The sequence below is a fragment of the Corapipo altera genome, unplaced genomic scaffold, assembly GCF_003945725.1.
Source record: "Corapipo altera isolate COAL_440 unplaced genomic scaffold, ASM394572v1 49, whole genome shotgun sequence".
Lineage (NCBI taxonomy): Eukaryota > Metazoa > Chordata > Aves > Passeriformes > Pipridae > Corapipo > Corapipo altera.
In genome coordinates this window covers 20,544,732-20,569,645 of record NW_020884879.1, presented here as the reverse complement: position 1 = coordinate 20,569,645, position 24,914 = coordinate 20,544,732, and the positions used below count along the sequence as shown (strand labels likewise).

The 24,914-nt window shown below is 40.6% G+C and overlaps 1 protein-coding gene across 4 annotated transcripts in view; it reads left to right on the top strand.

Moving 5' to 3' along the window:
* Positions 1-24,914, top strand: part of PAG1 (phosphoprotein membrane anchor with glycosphingolipid microdomains 1) — a 111,580-nt gene that overhangs the window by 39,383 nt on the left and 47,283 nt on the right. Inside the window, exons 1-2 of one of the 4 annotated variants that reach the window (XM_027638681.1) lie at positions 11,811-12,051; positions 12,265-13,249. The exons of 1 other annotated variant lie outside the window; for it this stretch is intronic. The gene's annotated coding sequence lies outside the window, so the exon portion shown is untranslated. Of the gene's footprint in view, positions 1-11,810; positions 13,250-22,404; positions 22,589-24,914 lie in introns of those variants that run through there. 2 more of the 4 variants (XM_027638682.1, XM_027638679.1) reach the window with 2 other exon arrangements.

Below are 24,914 nucleotides of genomic sequence, written 5' to 3'. Positions count from 1 at the left end.
GGGGGGGGGGGGGGGGGGGGGGGGGGGTGTTGTTTTGGGGTTTTTTGTGGTTGTTTGTTTTGGGTTTTGTTTCTTTTTTTAAACAGAAGCAAAACTGGGCCTTTTGGAAACATTAATGAAACAATATAGAGAGAAATTCTTGCCAGAGCAGCCCAGTGTATTTTGGCCAGGCACTTTCCTGCAGCACCAAGAGCCTAGCCTCAGGTTTTGTCTGACACATCCTGGGCAAATGCTGTTTAATACAGACAGTCAGCGGCTTTTGGCCAGGAACATGTACCTGCTCTCTCTATTCATCTGGAAATCTTAACCCACATCTGGGAAATATTTCTAACATCAACTTTCTTAGGAAGTGACATATTAGTGCAAAACACTCCAGTCGCCAGTTACAAACTGTATTTGATAATTTAGAGCCAGCTTGGCTAATTTCAGCTAACCTGGGTGAGAAGTGGATGACTTTCACATTTTCAGAATGACCCTATGAGTTAACAGGCTTTACATTTTCTAAGGTGTGTGCTGATGCACGTCAAACAGTTGAGGTTGTGATGACCGAGTTAAAGGTACAGCTTTGTCCTCAGCCTTATTGACTGGAATGGCAGTACATTGGTTTTCATTTGCATGTGCCACGTGCAAAGATTTGAGCAACATATGTTGGTTTTAATGAAGTTAAGTCAGATTTGTAGGATTCATTTCAATGAAAACTAATAAACGAAGGGTAACAGATTACATATGGACAACGTAGTTTAAGAAAGCAGCTATTTCAGACCTAATTGGTCTATTTATGAAATAATATAATAATATTTAATGATTTATCTGATTCTTACAAACAGTTTCTTGTGCTTGTAGGTGCTAATTGCATGAGGAGATCTCTGTACTTTGTGTGGGCAGAGTTATATTTGTGTTGCAATGTTTGTTGTATTCATGCCAAAAAACCCCAACCATAAAACCTCATTAAGTTCTGATCCTTCAAACGTGCATGCGCTTAACTTGACTGCTCAGATAATGTTGCTTTGGCAGTGTTGATTTCAATACTTTGATCATGAAATGTCTAATGTAAGGTGGTGGTGGTGGGAAATTAGTACAGCAGTAGTGTTGATCTGTATAAACAGTCATTAGTGAGTACACGTTGCACCCTTCCCTGGAGGCAGAAAACCATGTTTCTACTGAGTTGATGAGTAAAATTAATATTTGCTCACCGAACATACTGTCTTGAGATCCAGTTTGCTGCTGCTATCTTATCCCAAACTCAGACTTCAGAGTGACTGGTTTTGTACTTTGTTGTACCCAGATTTCTCTGGTTGTTCAGGCTTTTACTCCTGTTTGCTGTATGTTAGCTGCAACACTTTTGGCTCAGTTCCCTGAGCTAGACTTGGGATAGCACAAAGACATTTATAAAGGTAAACAAGAGTATTGTTTGAGTGTCTTTACAAACAACAGAAGATAATTTGTTTGCCCAGTGGAAGAGGAATGTTTACTATCTATCAAGGAAGGGAAAAAACTTTCTCTTCAAGCTTTATAGAGTAGAAAAAAATGACTGCAGCTTAAAACTGACTGGAGCCCGTGAACCTCTAATGTTAGATACCAGCCAATCCTCAGCTGAGATTTTGGGATACAAAAGAAGAGCCCTGGGATCCAGCAGGGGAAGGGCTAAGGTAAGATTAAGAGAGAAATATGGGAATAAAAAGGAAAATCTGTATAAAACGCATGAAGGGTGAGGAAACGAGATCAACAAGGAGATGACAAGGGTGGACTTCTCTGATTGTTGCTCTGAAGGGTGTCTGGAAAACACTGCACCTGACAGCGTTTCATGTGCATTTCTGCCTGGCCAAGATCTCATTTTTAATTATAACTAGGTGTTTGAATTTCTTCTGCACTGTTCTTGTGTGACGTTCTTCCTGCATTGGTTTTCATGTTTATTTTCTCAAAGGAGAAAAAAATTTGCAGACTCCCCAAATATTCTAAGAAGAAAAGCGAGCCGTTTATTTAAGCTGGCTTTCAATATTCAGAAAGTTGCCTCCACAAGAAAATGCTAATGTTTGGCTTTGGGCTTTCCTGGGAACACAAATAAACTGCTGTTTATTTTTTGTCTTTGGAGATTTTGTAGGTGTTTTTATTTCTTCCTTGTTCTTTTAAGCCTTTCTTTCTACTTATCCAGCATCTCACATAACTTTGATATTTATCTTTGCAACAGAGTAATTTACATGAAGATATGCAGGGGTTTGAGAATGTTTTCTTTACCGGTAGACAGAATAGGAAGTTAAAAATCATCTGTTTTCCGTTCAGTATCTATTTTGCAGTGCACTTAGAAAGAGACATATGCTGCTGCATGTGTGATGAGGCTAATTCTGTCTTTGCCTTAGTGGAGTTGTTCACACTGAGCTTGCATTCTGATGAATTAAATGAGAAATTAAGAGTTTGGGTTCATGGTGGGCTCTCAGGAGTCTGCTTTGTAAGAGCTCTGTGAAACTCACCCGCCCTCCGGGCCCCACCAACCTTCTGCTGCCACTGTGCTCTGTTTCTTGCGGGTCATCCATGGGAAGCTAAGAGTGATTGAAGACTTCAGGAGGCTCCAGCACTGCTTTGGCCTTGCTGTGAAATTAAAATTGAGTCTTGGTAAAGTGACAAAATCTTGTATAGGCCAGACCATGCCAGTCTCCTCATCATGGCTGGGCTTCGCGAATGAAGATTTGGGAAGGGCTCTACCCACATTTGTTACAAGCACGCTGGTGGCTAAAGAGGCCAATACGAGACAGGCACGTCCGGTTGCAAAAGGCACAGCAGAAAGACTCCTTAGGTGGAATATTCTGCAAGGCACAATTGTTTCTGCATTGTCTTTTCTCCTCGAGAGTGATCCTGCGTGCTTTCTCAAAAGCATCCGCAGCGTTATAGATGGTGTGTCTCCAGACCTCCCTATTGGAGGCCAGAGTAGACCAGTTATGTTGATCAATATGGCCAAGGCTGAGATGTTGTTGCAAGGAGTCCTTGTATCTTCTCTTCGGGGCTCCTCTCATGTGGCAGCTGGTGGCAAGTTCACCATAAAACAAGATCTTAGGGAGGCGGTGCTCCTTCATCCTTGAGACGTGCCCGGCCCAGCGCAGCTGTGTTTTCAGCTACACAGCCAGTCTCCCCAGAGTTTTGTTTTCTGAGGCTCCTGGAGGCACTCTCATTAACATTGTGCATCAAAGACTTGTGGAAATAGAGGAGCTGTAAAGGTGAATTTTTGAGTGAGCAAGTTTATCCTTCATTCCACAGCATTTGGAGATTATCAAAGTCAGGGATATTGCTGAGGGTGGCTGTGGCCAACCACATGGTCAGTTGACCATCCGCATCTGAGCCTCGGTGAATGGCATTGAAGGATTTCTTTTTAATGAGCATGTTAAACATGGGACAAATTCCATTTTAGTACAGTCATTTAAAGTCATTTCTGATACAGATGATTTGTTGGCAAATGAGGTGTTAGGTCTACCCATAATCTGGGGCTCATCCAAGTTTCCATTCCTCTAAATACAACTGATCTAAGTAATGGTTCAGCTGTGCACAGTGCTCTTCAGTACTTTAATGCAGATGAGCTGTTCTGACTGTAATGATGAGTGCAATAGCTACAACTCCTATACAGTAATAACAAAATGTGCCTGCCATCATCTCCTTAAAAATCTCTGAAATCCCAGTGTGGTTGGCTGTTAGTTTCATCCACTGCAAGTGGAAATGGCTTAAAACAGACACATATCTCAGAGTTTCCCATGGGCATTTTTAATGGTGAATGTAGTCTTAGCATTGAATATCTGAAAATATCACAAAAATTTATTTCAAAAAATAATGAAAAATAAGCAAAAAATCCAAGTTGGTATCAAAGAAAAGAAACTAAGTTTTGAATAAAACCTGCTATAATGAAGCCTATCATATTTTATACAGTAATCACAGTGTATAAAATATTTTGACAAAATTCTCCAGATCAGGTAGTTCACCATGCACTGGTATGTTAACAAAGATGCTCGTCCCAGCTTTACTAAAGTAAGGATAATAAAATTCTAGTAGAAACTAAATGTGTTGTGCATGTCCAGGAGAAATGTCTGTCATAAGATTACATTGCAGTTAGGTTCATGATGACCTGTCTTTTCTTTTTGCTTTGATTTTCCCCTGGCTTGTAGTTACTGAAGTCCCCAGGGATTACAGGGACAGAATGCCTAAAAGTGCTCTTTAATGCTTGACGGCATGGCTCTGACAGTGTTAGACACACATTTTAAGCACAGTAACAATTGAAGGATAATGCTGTACACAGTGTAGAGGGTTTACAGAAGAGGCAAATAGGGATTTTGCAGCTTATGATGGAGAGCCTTTGATATAGCAGTTTCAAAAATTAGATTAGGGTGTATATAATTCAAAACTCTTTTTCAGTTGTGCTGTAAATTTAATGGCAAGATTTGTTTGAAATGAGCTCTTGTGGTCTGCAAGGAAGAAAATCAATCGGGGTTCACCTTATCATTTTTCTCTATCCTTGGTAGGGATGCAATTAAATTCAGTCTGAAAGGTCGCAGTGTGGGTTATACATTAACCTCACGCTAACCCTGTGTATGATACTGCCACTGAGAATGAGTTAATAAGGATATCAGTTGGAGCTGCACATTTGTTCTCTTTTTTTCAAACATATCTGTGTTCACACACACTTCTAATTAGGTCTTTTTGCATAATATTAGCAGATATCCAGAATATTTGCAGGGCTGTTAATTAGGTTGTAGGCTAGTGTACACTGAAATGTACAGTGGAGTTCCACAGTTGGTGGCCAAACCCACTTTAACTCATTTGCTGAAGTTCATGTTAATGCAGGGATATATGACAGTGAGACAAGGCTTTGTTTTATTTCCAGACTATGATGATGTTTAAAACAGCAGCTGCAGAAAGCGGGTTTAATTTCAAAGTGCAGTAGAGTTTCTGAATGCCATTTGCATTATACACATTTGCTCCAGATGACAGAAATTAAATTTCTTATTGAGAATTGGGCAAGTACTTTGGTGGTGAAGAGACTCTTGACCTTTTTAACCTATTAAATTAAGTTATGGGGAGGTATTTGATTTTAGGTTTGATTTGTGAGGCCTTTTTAAAAGGAACCATGTTTTCCATATTAGCTATTAAAGAAAACCAGTGCATTGCAACATTAAGAACAGCAATGCAGTTTCAGAGACAAGGTAGAGAAACATAATAATTCAGCACTCCTTTTCCAGAGACTAGCAACAAGAGGTCAACAAATTTTACTTCGAAAAACATTTCTGCTCCTCCCTGGAAAGCCATTTATTGTTACATGAGATTGCAGAATTTCTAATGAATGTATTGAACAAGGGGGCACAAGAATGAGAAATATAAAATGTATACTTCAGATTATGAGATGGTGCCAGGGGAAGTGAATTTTGGAAAGTAACAACCTGTCAGGCCAGCCTCTAAAGTATGTAATATTTTAGAACAAATGTTGAACAAGTTAATAAACTCAGGGAAGCAAATGGAAAATGGGATAAAATGAAAACTTGTTAATAAATATTTTTGTGCCAAGGGTAGCTGTTTCATCTTCTTCAGTTCTGTTGCTGAATAAAAGCAATAGGTGTGGTGCATCTCAATTTTGATAAAGAATTTGAATGTGGTGCCCACATAGAGGTTTCTCAGTATGGTAAGAAAAAAAGGAAATTTACAGAAGCAATTTTAAATAGGTAGAGAATTGAATAAAGAGGAGATGTCAATATTTGTCTTGAAATGTGAGTGTTGGGCCAAAGGGAGCCTGCTAATTAAATTTCTCAGAGGAGATGAAACATGTTTAGTATTTTCCTATCATTGTCATAAATAAGCAGTAGAATGCTTATGAATTTGACAGGCAACAGAATTCTTATGAATTTAAAGGTGACTCAAAGGGAAGAGTCCCTGACACTTCAGAAGAGGATCATAGCATCATACGAAAAGGGTTACGTTTTCTTCTGGATTGGTATGATACATATGGCATGAAATGTAATTGTGCAAAGTACAAGGCCATGCCTTTTCCTATGGGTAAAGCAAGGCCAGGCAAAAAAATACAGTTTCTGATTATCTCTGAGGTTCGTGAACAGCCTTCTGCAGGTGTAGCAGAGGCAAAAATAAAGGGCAGCTCTAGGATAGAGCATCATGGGGTTCATGGAAGGTACTCAGGAGTTCCCTTGCAGTCCTGTGCTCCTGTATTTATCTGAAGTGTTTCTCATGAGGAGTTGGATGTGCATGTGCCTCTCTATGTGTGGATGTTTTAATTAAATTGCTAGCTGCTTCCATGTATTTGAAGCATTTCCCGGTGGTGTATGTGTCTATGTGCTGCAAGCAGTGGGAAGGATGATGTGTTCTTATCCACACAGCTGCAGCACAGCAGGAAAGGGGAAGACTTAAGAGGCAGCAAACACTGCAACTCCTGAAGGGATGGTTGTCAGTCACATCTGCTTATCCCAGGTCCTTCGCTGCTGGGGGAATGTGCTGAATTTCTGCTCCTCTTGGGATGATCTGCAATCACTGCTCATGAGCACAACCTAAATATTGACCTGCCTGCAAAGAAATAGTAAAACTCCCTTTCTGCAGCACATAGGTTTTACTCTTGGAAGACTATTTGTGCTGTGAACGAAACTTTACAGAATCACAGGAGGATTGAGGTGGGAACAGACCTCTGGAAGTCATCTGGTCCAGCCCCCCTTGTTCAGGCAGAGCCACCTAGAGCTGGTTCACCAGACTTTTGAATATCTTCAGGGAGGTAGCCTCTGCTACTTGTGGAAGTTTCTCTGTAGAACTGTGTTGAAATCATACAGACAGACATTAGATGGGAAGATTCCAATTGCAGGAATGTTTCTAGTTGGAAGGAGGTTTAGGTAGCTGAAGCGCAGGAGACAAGAGATAGATGAGTCCTGATGGTGAGGTAAATGCCATGTCCAACATTTTTGTAGTTCCCAAAGGCAGGCTGGAGTTCTTAAATTGATTGTTTGGTCAAGTTGACTTTCCATGGCAGGCACACTATGAGTAAATACCAGCTCTGCTGTGCCAGCTTCTGTCAGCTCATGCTGCCAAGGGCAGGCATATACAGGTACCCTTAGGTACTGTCTTTGTGCCATAAGCCCTCCGAGAAAAGCACGGCTTCTCTGCTGCTTCAATACTACCACTGGAAGAGGACCTTGGATGCATGAAGGAGGGAGCTTGAGCATGAGAGGAAGATGTAGTGGGTGGTTTGCTGAGCCCCAGGGTCAGCCCACAGCCATACAGGCAGGCCCAGAGTAGGAGATCAGCACTAGGGCCATGCTTGTGGTGCTTGGGTTGGGTCAGAGCAGGTGCTGCTTCTTCTCTGCTCTTGTTGCTGCTCATCTTCTTTCCTTGCACATGGTCCTTCAAGGTTTGTAGGGCTCTGTGGATTTCAGGAGAAAGCATATGTCCTGATTTCTGTTCTCCGTAATCTTGGAAGAGCAAAACTCAAGGTTTCACAGGAAATCCAGACATTAGTTACATATGTGTGTATTAGTACATATTTGTGCTAATACTCATGTTGCCTTACAGTCACAGAAGGAAAGAGTAGAGCTGACAGTTTATTCTACTTAGAGCACATGAAGCTTGCTTTTTGCATTAGCTATGACAGTGGTTATCAGTAGTGGGTTGTATCCTGAAGTATGTGGTTTCTTTTTTTCTTCATATTATTCTCACCCAGTTTCCATGCTTACATTGTTTATCCTTGACATAAATTATTATTTCTTCCAAATATATTAAACACATTAATCAAATTTTCATGCCTGAAGTAGATTTAATACGCATTTTTAGGAAAGTATTGGACAGATTTCACTGTTGTTATTCCAAGAATTTTTCTTGCTGATTTACTGTGCTTTGAGAATAAGATTGTCTTTGTGTCAGACGTGAAGCGTGGCAAGCCAACAAATGTGAGAATCAAGATTGACTTGATGCTACAGACAAGAATGTGTGATTTTCTTTCTGTCATCTAGTTCTGTTTAATACCAACAGAAATGGCACATCTCCCACTTCCCTGTGAGCAAAGCTTCTGCATTTCTGCAGTGACTCCAAAAAAGTTTGATCAAGGCTTTCCTCAAGAGGACAGAGGAAGCTGTAGCACTGTCCACCAAATCTACCACTTCTCTGAGAAAAAGCTGCTTTACAGTAAAAATGACTGAAAGGGTATAATTTTATTTTTCATGGCAGAAAGCCATATGAATATGCTCAGGAACCATACACTTCACTGTATAATTTTCTACTTGATTATGCCTTAAAATTGTAGAGCAGTTGTATTATTTTTTATACAGCAGTATCATGAGGGTTCAAGAGTACTTCTTAACCAGCATCGAACTTTAACTTGAACAGTGGGGCTCATGGGTTTATTCACTTAGTATCTCTTGATATTCACAGATAATCACTGCCAGCCTTATCATTGCCTCTTCTTGAGGAAAGCAGAGAAAAATATGAACTAGTTTGTTCAAACATGAGAAATGAAGTGATGAAGGTCCTCATAAACTCATTACACAAAATGAAGAAAACTGGCCCTAAAGTTCACATTCTAGTTTTTGCTGCAGTTTTAATGTAGTATGGGAACTATTCTGTTCCAGGCAATAAGGAAATACTTGCTCTTACAGTCAGAAACCTTATTATTTTTGTATTATGACTATTAGCATCATAATTCTGCCAAATGAAAATGTGTATCCAGACATTACGTGGTCTTCTGCTTTTCACAGTTCATTTTTTTCTGTCTGTCAATGAGTTCAAATTCTTTCACTATAATTTGGAACTTCTGAACAATGTCAACAAATAAATGTCCATTCCCACACTGTTAAACAAGAAATTTGTGGCTATTCTTACCCTTGGGGTGGGCAAGGACCTAAGAAGATTGTATTATAGAAGATTGATTTCTGCTCTTCATCTAAAAAGGAAATCTGTTTCTAATCTGTTTTGGGATGAGAATTCATAGTGACTATCTGCATGAAAATTTTACTCACAGTAATTCAATTTAAAAAAAAAAATCTGACTCAAAATTTGCTTTCCCTCCACCCCAGAATAAAGTTTCCTTGTTTGGCATCTCAGGGAAGAGCATCTGCTTCCAAGATGTCTTTGGAAGTTCTGAGTTATGAGTCCTTCCCTTTTTAAACAAGTTTTTCCATCATGCTGCCTCATATAGCCAGTAAGGAGTCTCCAGCTGTTATGGGCAAGCTCCATAGTGTAGACATTGTCTAGTTTCATCTGACTTCATCAGAGATATAACCACGCTTCACTCCTTAATATGAATGTCTTTTTTCATCTTTTTCCCTAAAAAAATAAATTTGACATTGTGATTTTCATTCGTTATTCACAGTTTTGACAGAATCTTTCTACTAAGAATGATCATGCCTCACATTTCAGCGTATTAAAAAGAAAATTACAGCAGAGTCAGACAGAAGGCTAGTAATACTTAGAAAGTCCAGTCTGCGCTTACATTTTTCATTATGATTGACAACTTGTTTAGAAATTCTCTGTATGTAAGTTCCAGCCCAGATTTTCAGTAGTTTCAATGAATATTCATTGGGATTTGCAAATACTTAGTTAGGCTGTATTCTATCCCAACATGAACGTTTTTCTACTGGTGATTCAAATAGTTATCCTTTATTCACATAAATACTTCAACAAATATTTAACATTCACATTACATTAAATAATGTACTTACATTCATGTATTATATTGACATTAATTTCAATATAAATGTAAAATGTTGATTGCTTGTGCTTTGATATTCTCACTGCAGCACTGTATTAGGTTAAGGATGCTACTGGGTATCAGAGGGGACCACTGTTCCCAAAACTCTTTGACCTGGTTCACTGCAAGAAAGCAGTTAAAAGCCAACATGGAGATGAAAATATCTTTCACAGCTGTGACAGCACAACATATGTTACTGCTTTGTGTGAAAATGAGCAGAGACAATTTAAACTCTGCATTTGGCCGATTAGTCTTATGGTGTCTTTTCTTTGACAATAAAGATGCCATTGGCAAAACTTATCCCGAAAGGACAGAGTGGGTATTCCTGCAGAGACTGCCTAGAGGTTTGGGATGGTTCTGGCATACAGATATTTGTAGCAGATGTTTGCAATTAACTGTAATAATTTTGAAAAATAAATTAACTTTCTTCGGGATCTCCTCGATGAATATTGATGTGGCAGCAGTGTCCTCAGCCTGGAAGTACTCACAGTAGCAGTGCTTGGGGTGGACAGGATAAAAAACTTAAAGGTGACGATTTGCCACAAACTGTGAAGATTCAGACTGTTGTACAGGGCAGAATGAGGAGAGAACTTTTGTCTCAGTTTCTCTGTATGTCCTGGGCAGTCAGCCCCCAGCACCTGCCGAGGAGCATGGCCTGGCTCCTGAGGCAGTGCCAGGGTACAGTGGCAGTGCCATTGCCTGTCCACAAGGGACATTAATTTTTGCAAGCCTGTGTGGATGGTTGTGTTAAGTCCCTAGATGACCTTAGGGCCAAAATTAACAGATGTGTTCCTTGGTTGCTGGTGCTTTTGAGGAGCACAATGTCAGCGGAGACACGTGAGCTCCTCAGGGATCCTGGAGCTCTCCATGTGGAGCTGCTTGGTTTGCTCAGAAACATTTCAATGGCATAAGGAGAGTTGAACTTGGTGTGGCTGTGCTATGGGACACTAGGGAGCATGGATGTTTCTGGTAGATTTTTCAGGGCTTCAGGACTCTTATTGTGTGCTCCCCACAATCTCTACTATGAAAAAAAAATAAAGAAGGTTGAAGAGTCTTTTTCAACTTGCACAGAATTTTATATGGCTTTATTTTAGCATAGTTCTGTTTCTTGTCAAGTCCATAATGCTTTATTTGCTTCATTATAGGTGTATTTCTTTTAATACCTGTAGCTGCTTACGTAGTTTTAATTTGAACTTGATGATTTAAATATTTTATTTTTTGAATTTACCTGTATTTTTGCCAGTTCTATTTGTTGTCCTCTTCATAGCTTTGTTGCAAGACACATTTAGCTGATTTCACCTAGTTCTTTTTACACTCCTAAACTCTTATATTTGTAATTTTTCAGCTCATATTGTAGATTCCTCTTCTTGACAGTGATTGCAACCATCGCTAGTATCATTTCTTCACTTTTATTTTTGCTCCTTTCAGAATTTAAAGCCACAAATGAAGTTATTTGAAATAGGCATGCTCTGTTAGAAAATTCCCAATACAGGCTCCACAAGACAACAGGAAAGCTGTGGCCTTGTGGAGCTCCTGAGTGTTTACCAGACAGAAGCTGGATCTCACTGGAGAAAGGGAACTGCTGCAAGGTTATCTTGAGGTTTCTGAACTTCTGTTTCAATGGAAAGATATTAAATCTTGTTTCAAGGCACTTTTTTCTAAACCATGTCTGGAAAACTACAGCTCCAGCCTAGCGAATCTCAGGTGGCCATCCAGGATATTCACTAAGTATATTCATCTCACTGCTTGTCATTTTAGCACAGATACATCTAACCTGCTTATCCTGAGTTGCCTTCATTTTTCCAGAGGCTTGAAGATCCATCTTTTCCCTCTCTAGCTGCCAGACCCTCTTGCAGTCGGCCATGGAGCCATGGAATATGAGCCTGCAAGAGATGTTTCCAGACTGACAATGGAGAAACGATGGGCTGGTCCAATGGCCAAAATCAAGTATCCTAAACAACAAGGATCATGCTTATATATTTTCCACATTCAGTTCTCTGAAGCCTCCTCATCTGTAGCGCTTGCAGGGTGTCCTGCTTGTGATGTCACAAAGTCAAGGTCCCAGTTTGGAGTGGTGACCAACTTAGCCATCGGGACCAAAACTTCCTGGCTGGTGATGCTGCCCCAACAATATGGCTGTTAGCTGTAAAAGCCACTGGGAATTAATCTTCCCTTTCATTCCCATTTATCACTCCTGCCCTTTTATGCAATGAGAGTTTTAGTGTGGTTGCAATGCAGACTCATTCTGTGGGGTCCTGCCTGCTGCTGTCCTTTGACGTGAGGCTTCAGTTACTCCATCCTGCTTCTTTTGGCTTCTAGAAACTCAGCTTTGCTAACTGTAAAGGGTCTGTGTGGTATTTCTTTAGAGGCAGCCCAACTGACTGTGTATAATCTTAAGCCACATCGTTTTCTGGTACTTTACTTCACATTATCTGCCTGCAGTGGATACTTGTGTGTTTAAGAGAGAAAAACTTTAACATTACCAGATAGTTCCTTGCAAGGCTTTTTTAAAATAATTGTTTGCAAAGCTCATTGTCACCATTTGGGATTGTCTCCAGTTTACTGCAGAGTCAGGAAAACAGAGAAGATGAGGTCTCTGCAGTGATATGAAACCTTCACGTTGCACGTGTGCAGTTTGTTTTCACACATTCATCTGCCTGTCAGACACTATTAGTGAGAACATAAAATTATATGGAGGGTTAGGGCTGTAGCTTTTGTCTTTTTTATGCTAAGGCAAATTGAGGATAGCAAGATGATGCCAAGTCAAAATAATCATATCTGTAACTCTTTTAGGGCTAGCACTAAAATAAAAATGAGATGTGACAAGGGTCTAAAGCAAATGGAAATTATAAAGCTGAAAACACAAATGTGAAAGACGAATGATTCCTGTTAACTTCTGTCTGTATTGAAAAAGACTATGTCAAGAACAGGGTTTAAATTTTTTTGGCTGCCCACTTGCATGGGACAGAATGTAGTTAAAACAATTAATGTAAAAACTTATTCCTAAGCAGGCGTATGTCTGGAGAAATAAAGGACTGACACAGCACTACAGGCTCATGGTGGGTGGAGTGGTGGTGCTCCTGCACACTGGATCAGGTTCTGGCCTTTTCCACCTGCAGAAAGCGAAAGTGTTTCTAATGATTTCAACAGAGCAATATTGCACAAAGATTTTTATATGAAAAAAATCAGATTGAAAGTGGCAAGCATGATGGGAATACAGTCTTTCAGATTATTTGCTTTGATTTCCCCCTTTGTTTTAACCACTTCCTGGCCAGCGTGCAGCAAGAACAAAGCCATGGTCATCTTAAATGATTTTCTAGGCATTTTAAGAGATGCTCTTGCAGCATAGATGAAGCATTAATGTAGCATCGCTTCGGTGTGCCTGGGGGATTTATGTTGTGTTGATTCAGTGATGAATCAAGTAGGCAATATCCAGTGCTGTAAGTGGTACTGCTAACATTGTTGGAGAGGGGCTGGAACAGCTGGCAGGGGAAGGACAGGGATGCAGCTGCAGCAAAGGGGTGGCGGAAGAACAGGTCACAGGTAAGAGCAGTCCATGAACTAGTCCTGTCTTTGTATCTGTGAACAGTGATTTTGCACATAGATTATACTGGGTGGTAAATATGTACTTTGCCTGGAGGCATGACTTCAGGTGCTTGTCCTTTTATGCCTTCTCCTCAGTTAAATATTTTTATAAAAACCCCAAATAGCACAGTGAGTGTTTTAAATTTTTTTTATAAAGGAGCTATTAGCAATTATCGTTGTATCAGTAAGGAGCAACATAAAAGCCAAAGCATTTGGTGCCTCCTGTGCTTACTTGACAACATTAAATTCATGCAAAGAATAGCCTCCTATTTAATAAGCAAATATCTAAATTACTTCCAAACTTATTCACATTTTTACATGAAGCTGCTCTTGTGTTTTATGAACTTATGACCAAGCAAAATAACTTTTGTTTTATCAGGATTTGGAATTAATTGAAAGACTGAATTTAAAAAAAAAAACAAACAAAAAAAGCTACTTGATGAAGAGGGGCAAGGAGATTTCTCTGTGTGTACAAGGCCTGTAATTTTTGAAAGTGTATCTGCCAGCCCAGTTATATCTCTGTGCTCACAGGGTTTCTTGGAGAAGATCTGTGTATGACTGGTATTTGACATTCTTAATGTCTGTGTCTTAGTTCTGAAGGGGCTACACATATGAAATAACCCACCCAAATCTGAATTTACTTCCTCTATGTTCTATAAAATTAGGAAAGTAAAAAAAAAATGAAGAGACTTGTATTGAGACTGGCCCAGTTGGGATTATCAGCTGAGATGCTTCCAGTGGCAGGGCACAGTGATTGGTTTCCCAAGGCATGCTTTCCAAGTTGATGTTTTCAGGAGATTTGTCTGACCAAAGATTTAGGCTTTGACTTACTGTGATTTTTGGTGTCTTAATACAGAGAGGATGGTGACAGCCACCCTAAAAATCAGATTTTAAAAGTGATGGAAAAAGGGAATGAATATTTTGTCTTTCCCTTCCTCAGATAGTAAAAGGAAAGGTGGGGAGGGTACAATTACCATTTATTGAACATTATTCCTGAAACACTTCAGAGAAGGTGAGGCTTTCCTAAACATATTGCATGATGAATTTGTTTCCTCTGCCCCACTGATTTCAAATGAAGTGCTTATCCTGCTTCCACTGTGTAAGGCACACTTACCTTTTCCCTGGCTGTAATGTGAGCAGCGCTTTGCTGCCTGGATTCCCACGGCAGCAGCAAGAGATCTTGTCTGCAGATAAGATGCTCTTCATCGTCATGGGCCTGTCACTGGTATCTCAGAGGCAGCAGTCAGGGTCCTGGTGGGGAAGCTCGCAGCTGGCTGCAGCTGCTCCAATGTGGAGCGAGGAATGTACATGAAAAAGGAGAAAAACTGTAATGTAATCCATTGACAACTGTTAGGAAGGAAACAAGCTAGGGTAGATGTATTTTAGTAGAACAAAAGCTATTTATACAAAGCCACCTTCTGTGGTGCAATAACTGATGGCTATAAAACAGAGCGAGCCCTGGAGGTCAAGGGCCATGCTGGCTGGAGGGCAACGGAGGTGGAGAATGCCAGGCTTTCTCCCTGCTCTGACACAGCACAGAGCACCCCAGGAATACTTCCCATTTGTGGGAGAGGTGCTGAAAGGACTGCTGCCTGCTGGCTGCTGGCTGCCCAGCCACTGCTTTCTCCACAGTCAAGGGAAGAAAGCTCTGGGAAAGCCAGGCTCTTGGTAGGGGGGGTGGGGTGTATGCTTTGGACAGGGGAAAGCACATGGGGGCTTCTTTTCTTGTTCGTCTCCCCTTAGGCTAGCGTAAAATGTTCTTCTCACATCCCTGTCTGTCCATCTGGCTTCTTTGGTGTGGGAGAAAACACATACTGAAACCCATACAATTCCCATGGATTTAATGCAAATTCCAAAGCAGAATTTCAGGATTTGGTTAAGTGTGGGTTTTTTTCTAAAAGGCTAATGTAATCCTCTGCAGTTTGCGATGGCATCTTACAGCAAAGCTTGCTTGATTAAGCAAATCCTATTTCTGATCTAGTTTAGGATTTTATGCTAGCATCTCTCCCAGTTCAATGAGTTGGCATAGGCAATACTGCTTCCTATCTTCTCCACTGTATTTTGTCCAGCATGGAGTTTGGAGGTGAGGAATAGGCTTCTAACACTCTGGCCATCTCAGCTACTTATTTAAATGAAAGAGGTTGCTTTCAAAGACTAAAAAAAAAATCTTGTCATCCACAAGTTACTGCAGGATTCCCTAAAGATCGTGTTCAGTTCTCGCTGGCAGTGATTAAAAAGGTTGTTTTCCAAAGAGAGATACACAAATGTTCTGGGAAGTCCTCCTTGTTGGGGCACTGCTCAGAGCGGTGATGGTCCGCGTTCTCTGTCCGTAAATCCACTCTGCCTGCCACTTCCCATGCACAGGAGGAAGGTGGTAAGTGATGGCACACAAACAGCAGGTACTTTCAGAACTCATCCACTGCAGTGGAGGCATTGTGGTAGGGGAAGGCTCGTTGGTGGTGCTCTTCCTCCACCTTGGATTTGGCATCACCTGCTTTGTTGAGCCACGGTCTTGTAGAGCCTTGATGTTACCGAGTAAAGTCTCCTGTGCAGATACTGTCTTTAATATACCAAAGTAGGGACATTCCAAAGGCTGAGCCTCTGCTTGCTAGCTGTAACTGATTCTTGATGCTCAAGATAGTTTTCATTGTGTTGTTATTAGTTATTTTAAAAAAAACCCAAACCAACTTCTGTCACAGACTTGTGTGAGCCTTTACGAGAGGACGCTTTCAGAGATTTAGGAGAGCCCTGCTGGGCAGACACCTCTGGCCTGCTGGGCCACTTCACCCCCAGAAGTGTTTGTTGAAAGTGTTTGTTTGAAGTCAGGGCAGAGTCCAGTTTCTCAGCACCCTTGCGCAACCATGGCTTTATCAGGGACTTGAAAGATTTGCTCTTTTTAGTTCCTTTTTAATTACTCTCTAAATTCTTTCAGTCTGGCCTTGTGAACCAAACTTGAGTGAGACTTTCAAGTATGTGCCAATCTATCCGTGGCAAGTATGTCCAAGGGAGAACAAAGTATCAAAGGACAGTATAATATTAGATAAAAAAACAGGTCTGATCTCTCACGGGTAGTGTGGAGTCCAGGGTGGAGTCCAGGCAGAAAGCATAAAATCCCACAACAGTGGCAGAAAGAAGGTGCAAACCCTGTCTCTTACTCTTGCTCACCTTCTTCAGGAGCTGCATGAATTTGAGGGGCCAGCAGCTTCTTTCGTCTGTTTCTGTTTTCTTTTATACCAGTAACATGTTTTCTTTTATACCAGTAACAACTTTGGGCAATGTTGCTAGATTTCAGTCCAGTGCCAAGTGAAGTAGATGCAGAGGCAACCAGTTCCCTGCTCTTTCTTGTGGGATCTTAGGAGGACCACACAAACAACCTTGGTTGCATTAAGAAGTGTTTGACATAATTAACGAACTTTATGTTTTCAAGGGAATTGAAGTTGTTCATCTTGTTTTTCCTGCTTTTCCTGGTTTTCATTGTGAAAGATATACAGTGATAATCAAAGAGACCAGGAACTGTTAGCTGACAGTCTACATCCCATCCTGTTTTTCCTGAAACTAAACTTTGAGTATTAAAGACCATATCAATCACTGTGGTTAAACAAAAGTTTCTAAGAGTGGGTTTTTTTCTTTTTTTTTTTATTATTCCTTGTTTTATGAATAAACAAATGCTACACCTTTAGCACTGATTCAATACTTAAATGAGCTTCCACAGTTTATACAGAGCAGTGGCTGTGGTAAGAGGACTTGTATAGTTTGTGCAGATGCTTGTACAGAGAAAATTACATCCTAATAATTACTTTTTATATAATGCAATTTCCTGAACACAAACAGTTTTGTCTGGTATGCTTTTGCTGAGTAGGATGCCACCACTCATCTGGCAAAGCCAGAATAATTCAAACATGTCTGACAGGATCAGGACTTGGAAATGCAAGTCAGCTGTTGGAAGCAGGATGCAGAGGAGTCGTGTATGGTGATGAAATAGTGACACTGCTTCTCTCTATTGCAGCTTGTCAACAAATGACAGGAGCATGTCATTCTTTGTCTCTTATATTTATAATATCAAACTTAAATCCTCAAATTGTAAATAGGTTTGTATCTTCTGTTGGCTGTTTTGCCAATTAGCATGGTGTCACTTCATTTCCAGAACCTCTGCCCACTAGTATTGTATAATCTGGCCAATTATTTTGAGCATACTTTAATCAGATTTGTTGGGATTTAAAAAAAAAAAAAATTCCCTTGTGCATTGGAATTTAGCAATTTGATTTAGATAATCAGATCTCATCCATATATCCAAATAATTCAGGAGAGTTTCTCATGGTTAGCTATGACAATATAGGATAATGGATTTTTGAAAATTTTTAACCAAATATGAAAACATTTGAATGTTTTGAGTCAGAGTGATCTTTGACCTGAAATGTAATTAAAGAGTGGAAAATAGGAAAAGTGGGTGGGATCAGGAGAGGATTAAACAAAAAAGGAAATCCCTGTCCATTCAAGATTTTACTCCTGTTAAATGGTGTAAAAAGTTCTTGTCATATAATAGTTGGGCCTCATACATGGGATAAATTTGAAAATTAGAAAGAGTGGAAAATGAAAACTTAGTAATTTGATTTCTTTCTTCATTCTTAATAAAAATGAGCAATCTGCAGGGAAGAATAAAAAGTCGAAGGAAGCACATTTGTAGCCATCCATCTCCTAATGAGTAGCATTGGGAAACCATATGTAAGTATTTAGTCTTGACTGTAACGGATTGAATACATTTGGTCTTGTCTGGACGAAACAAGCCCAAATCTATCAAATACTTGGGTGAAAAAACCAGTTGAAAATTCTGATTACTGCAAATGGAAACCAAAGAGCCATGCTCAAATGCTTGATAAATACTGGAAGCAGATGAGGAGAAAGTTTCAGTTCCATTATTAGTGCTAATCAGACAGGTGAGAAATAAATTTCCAAATTATATCAGTTATTCTTAAATACTTTGCTGAATCATAGTTACTATAATGTTGTGAACCAATTTCCATTAAAAAAAAGATTTAAAAAAATTGTTTGCATTCCTGTAGTACAGAATATTGACTTAGATTGTATTGGTACACTTCAAATCCTGGTAAGTCTTTGACTTGACTGCTCTTGGGGGGGCTTTGGACACATGCTAGATATGCTAAATTAAAAATCCACATGGCCTAAGTTAGTCAAGAGTTCAAGAGCTTTTAGCAGAGAACAGACCGTAGGCCCAACTGGTCTGTGTCCAAGTGAAATACTTCAGATCAAGAGCTCAAAATGACACATAGCCCCTCTTAGCAGTGGAGACAGTCCAGCATGTGTGTGTCTTCAGCATGCATAGGACATGTGCAAGTACCTGGGAAGTACACTGACAATCTCCCAGCCACAGCAAAAGGTGATGCTTGATTGTTATTTTGTGTTTAGCCTCCTGTAGATGGAGAGAATCTGGTACAATCCAGCACTGGGCTCAGGCAGATAGAAGGACCTGATGAGGAGCACGTACCAGTGCCATGTAGCGCTACAAATAAAACTGTCACTGGCAGTAATGCTCTTAGAAAGTTAATGCAAGAAGGAATAGCAGTGACAAGTTTGACTGGAAAAACTGTAATTAAGGGGAGTTTAGAATAAGCAGTGTTATCAAATTGTTTTTCATCAACAGCTAATCGAAATTTTACTGAGTTCAGACTTCATTATCACCTGATGCAGGCTGAACGCATCTATCCGTGACTAGTTGGAGATTTGATGTAACACTTATTTAGAGAAGTAATTTACAAGTGTAAGTCTTATCCATATGGCCAGAGATGTTCATAATTTCCTTAAAGATGTTTGCTTTGTATTTGGAAAGAGTGAATTTACTATCAGGGTATTAGAGTGGCAGTGACTAAGTCTTAGCATATTTCATTGGAGAAAGAATCTCTTGGTCTTGTGTTTTCTAAAACTGAATGTTTCATCCCTCTCTGTTAGTTGTAGATGTAAATTGGGAATCTGAACATGTGTGTTTTTAAAGCCTGTAAGCAAACCAGATTTTTCAGAATAGCATCATACTGAGAAATCTAATAGTTCTTCTACACTTCCAGAGACACATACTGCACCTTACTGTCCCCACCAGAGCATGTGTGCTGTGCTCCTTCCTCTTGTGTGATTTTACAGAAAAGATTTTCCCTGAAACTTCCATTCTGTGGTTCCTTAATCCATCCCTGCACTGACCGACAGAACTCTTCTGCCACCTAAACTGCCCTGAGTAATATCCTTGTGGTTTTATACTCTTTGAGAGCTAAAGATGTGTGAGACAGAGGTGAGGGATATCTCAGATGCATGGTGTACCTTCAAAGATACTGGAAGTTAATGGAATTACTGTGAAATTACACCAGTGAAAGTGAGGTTATCTTCTGTACTTCTTAAATAATTGTGAGAATAGTCTGAAAGTATCCATTTTTCCTTTGGCACTGACAAATAATGGCTGGATCTTTATATGCCACAGATGTGTGAAAAAAGAAAATAACACCTTTTAAAAAATTATAATTAAGTAGTATCAGAGATCTCCAAGAAAAAAAAAGTCATTAAACTATGTCATATAAACCACAAATATGTAAAAGAATCTCTGTACTGAATTTCAGTTTTCACACTTGAGTTTGTGTATGCTAAGTACAACATGAGCCCTTAAGTAAAATCTAGGAGTACAAATTTTTAGAGATGAAGTGAGATGGCACAGGCAGGCTGTAGCACTCTCCTCCCCTCCAAACACAAGATTTCCTTGAGAAATAACCATAGTTAATGTTCTCAACTACCTCCAAGCCAAAATACACCATGTATTAGAGACCCTACTGATGTTGTGTTGTGGTTTCCAAACATTGTACAGTAAAAGGTGAAAGTGATTCAAGAAGAGTAATGCCAAGGTCGACTGATTCATGTGGACTGGAAACTTAGGAGTAGCTGAAAAGGGAGGAGGAACAAAGCTGACATTGCTCTTGATTATACTTGACCTGTTTTAGTTGAAGTAATGCTGTGTGCCTCTAGCAACAAGCATTTCCTAATGTATTTTACCATTACTAGTTATTGAATGGTGTGTCTGTAGGCTGGCCCCCACACAGTTCTCATTTAGGGCATCCTTTTGACTCTAAGTAACTGCCTCTAAATAAAAAGCAGTGGTTTTTAAAGGATAGTGGTATATGGAGTTTTGAGATTATTTATGTACTTCTGCAAAAAGAGATCCATCAGCTGGGATACTGACCCTGGAAGCTACCCTGGAATATGGTTTAGATGTTTACAATGTTCTGCCAAAGAACATCTGATTTTGTTTATTGCCACTGAGTGGTGGGGCTCTGCTGATATAAAGCAATCCTGATCCTGCTTAAGTCCATTTGACAAGATGCTTAAGACAAATAACTTGATCTTATTAATAGATAAAAGGAAACAGTATCCTTAAGAACTGTTACTAAAGCATAAAATTAGAAGAAGTGGTTGCTCATTTAGAGCTCTCCTTTATCAGTGTAATTTTGAGTACAAGGTGGAAAGTTTTACTGGTCTGTTACTATCCAGACACCAGATAGTAGTGCTCAGTTGTCCTGAAAATTATGTTGGAGTTTGGCCTTAGTGAAATGCTTTGAAACAAAATATTTTAAAAAATGTTTATAAGTTCCCTCTGGAAATCTCCCTCTTACTTTGCTGTCTCACGGTACAAATTCATATGTGTTAATTTGGAAGTGGCATATCTGTGATTGTTCATTACTCAGGATAACCCTTGCCAAGTCCTCAAAACTTTAGGGGCAAAAAAGAGTCCTGAGAGCTGGGGTAGAAGTGATGGCTGCCTGGCCCTGATGATCATCTCAAGCCTGATCCAGTAGGACTGGCTAAAAGGGTGAGATAGGGCCCCTGGAGGATTACCAGCAAGTCACCAATTAATACTAATTGCATGGGAAATTACTGTAAGGCTGCAATGGTTCATCAGGGACCTGGAATCAGTTCATAGCTGTGCTGCACCCAAGGGCTGTGTGTCTCTTGGTATTTGCTTCAAGAAGAAAGCATATTGTTGGTTGCTGCTCCATTCAGTTGCAATCTTTTAAGATCAGAACTATATTTAATGTGGAGGAATGTGAAACAGGTCATCTATCGTGGAGCTTGGCTTGGGAATATATGAGTTAAACTATAATACTCTAATAGGGTTCAACAGGGATCATCACTGTCTCCTCTTCAGCCAGACCAGATTGCTTCTCATTTTCTGATAGGAACGAAAACAGAGCTGAAGTTGCACAAAATATATGCACGTGATAGTCCTTTCAAAACAAGAAAACTATGGACATCTGATTTTAAAAGAACTTTCAGCTTTGCCTCACTGATTTCCAAGGAAAGGTTTACAGAAAACTGAGATTTGAGATGCTGCTGTCATCTCCTCTTCCTAGTGACAGCTGTAAACATCTGCTGAGGATGTCATTCATTGTCTCCTCCTATAGTTGCTCATTAAATTCATGAAGCACCGTGCCTCCTTGAAAATTAAACTGGTAATACCGTGGGTCGGGAGTGAACAGCCAGCGTGCTCAGAGGCTGTCGAGTGTGGTTGGTCGAGAGCAGCTGCTGCTTCTGTGCTCTGTCCCGGGCATCACGGGCAGGCAGGGAGAGGCGCTTTCCCGGGCAGTTCGGTGAGGCAGGTGGCAGCAGGTGGGGTGGGCAGGGCACGCTGCTGTGTCAGCGGGCCGCGATCTCGCCTCTTCGTCCTGCTCTCGGAAAGGCAGACAAGGCTTCCAAGTCCGAAATTGCATTTCATGTAACTCCTCCCCTGTTTCGACTGCTTGCTCATGCAGCCACCCACAGATTTGAAACAAAAATGTGCGAAGCGAGGCAGGCAGCGCTCTCGGCAGTGCAGATTCCATCTCCCCTCTCGGCGCCGGGGTGCCCGTCGTGCACTGACACCGTCTCACTCCTGAAGAGAATGAAGCCTTGGCTAATCACAAATACATAAGCATTTTTCTCCCATCCGTTCTCATCGCCCTGTACTCCAAGAAGAAAAAGAAAGGGAAAAAAAAAAAAAAGCGCGGGTCTGTGGATGAGCGTGTCTTTGTGGCACTGCTCGTTCGGCGGGCTGACAGAGGCGGCATTGTTCGCAAGCTGTGCCCGGCTTGGCAGCCGGAGAAGGTGGATCTGCGCCGCGCATACGGAATCGGTGAGCGGTCGGGGACAGGGGTCGAGAAACTCTTGCGAGCTGCCTTAGCGACCGCAGGGAGTTCCAGAGGACCGCTGATAGCTTCTCCTGGTGTCTTCTGCACAGTGCGAACTAGGATGAGGAGTCCTTGTTAATCAGAGGTAATGTTTTTATCTTTAGAGGAGCGTGGTAGCGATTGCTGCTATTCGATTATTAAGTAAAATAAGGGTGATACCATAGAGAGAAAACTTGTGAAGTCTGCTGTACTTCTTAGGAGAATAAAGCTTCATGATGGCATTGTGCTGCAGCTGAGGGTTATTAAAGTTTGTCTGTTTCCCTTTATGTGGGCTTAGTTTGCATTACCAGTAATGAGAATATCTGTATGTGTTCCCATCAGAGGCCGAAAAGGCCATTTAGTCGCCTTCTCCATCTTTCTTACTTTTTAAGCCAGAAGTTACTATGTGTATGCAATATTAAATTAATTTTGCTAATAGAAATACATCCACATACAGCTATGAGGCAGCATAAATACTTCTTCCTATTACTAGAGACAACTCCTCACCTCTGAAGGCACTCCCTGGGGTACCGAGAATCCTATACAATGGTAAAAAATTAACGTTTGCTCTACACAGCTCAGCAGAAAGAAAAACCATTGTTGCATTTGTTTTTTTGGCCACTTTGCAATAACTATCATTACACAGACCGTGCCAAACAGATTTTACATTGTTGTGCAGGTATTTCTCCTGTGTTCTCACTACTTCAATCCTATTTTTAGTAGTTTTAAATTACTCTTATTATTTTAATTTTAAAGTAAAGGTATATTTTGTCTGAGTGTTTCTCCTGGTCTCTTTGCTGCTCTTATTGCTGTCTGTCCCTTGTAATTTTTAAGTCTGTTTTTTGAGAGTGTCTGCTGCTATTTGGGGATGATAACGAACATAGTCTTAAAAGTGCAAGCCTAGTGGCTGTTGTTCATTTGTGTGCCTAGGCTGACATGCTTTTGGGGTGAATGGGCTCAGCTGAGGTGGAGATTCCCCAACACAGCTCCAGATCTGGAGCTCTTAATTTCATAAATGGTGTTTGAAAGATATTGGGGGATCTTTTTGTTGATTTTTTTTTTCTAAGGAGGGGTTAAAAAGAAGAGAGTATTAATTTGTGTACTGAAGAATGCTGTTCTGTCAGTGCAGCACCGTTTGTTGCATGTAATTTGGGAGAACACAGCTTGTACCTCCTGTTTGCCCAATGGCACGTAGCAGCCCTAGAGGACACACACCGCTTTTGTGCTCCTGTTCAGTTTTAATCTTTAGGGAGCAACTGTTTCAAAGAATAAACACATTGCCTTGTAGGAAAAACTCCAGAAAACATCCTGCTAGTGACAGCGGCAGCCGCTGCCCATCATGCTGGATGTCCCTCTGCCAAAAACGGCGGGGCTTTGTGAGCTGGCCAGCCAAAGGCTGGGAGTTGCAAGCTGTGTATCCCCAAGGATGGCTGCTATCTGCTGGCTCAAAATGCAGTATCTAGGTTTATCCTGGCCCTTGGCCTGGGGATTTGTGGCATCCCCTTTCTGCAGGAGTGTCTGCCCCACTAATCCCTATGCACCCTCCATGCTGCTTGGTAGTGGGGCTGTGTCAGGCACCAGGCAGGCAGGTAATGAGCCTGTTCACTCTCTTTGTGGCTTTTCCCACACACCCCTCCTTGCTGAGGGAGAGAGTAACTGGGGGCTCCAGCACTGGGGAGCCAAATCCTCGCTCCTCACCCCCCTTGGTTGGGCAGCAGGCCTGGATGATGCTGGATTCTGCATCCTGCCATTTTAACATTTTAACAATGCCCTTTGCATCAAGGAGACAGGTTCTAGACAACACCTGCTACAGTAAAGAAGGACATTTTAAAGTAATAATAAGCATGTATAGAGCTGCCTAAGAGTTTTTTAACCTATCAAAGGAGAGATATTTATGGTCATTACCTCCATGAGAGAGAAGTGAGACCCTGTATTTGACTCTGTGTCTTTCATTGATTTTCTTGTGCTTGTCAGGGGCAAGCAAGTGTGGAAATCCCAAATTGCTTGTCTGCACAAGAAAAAAAATGAAGCCAGAATAATTAAAAGGATTGTAATTTCCAAAAATTTCTCAGTGGATGCTTTACTAGAGGCACTCATATCAGGAAATAAAAATACATGTGGATAAATGTGTTTTAGGCTAAATCAAAATGAGTTATTTATACTGATGTAGAGCCTGTTACTTTTATTTTACTGCTGTGTTTTAACTGGCAAACGAAGTTTCATTTGCTGTTAGTTTAAAAAAGTGGAGTAAATACATCTCCCACACATAACATAATCTTGCACAAAGTTCACTTACTGGATGCTGCGTGCCTCATTTGTACAACAACTTTTATAACCCGTTTCCTCCAGAGTATATGACACTAAGTGGGGCAGGTTCAATTTAAAATAAATAGCTTTTGCTTCCAAAGTTAACTTTGGTCTATTGTAAATGT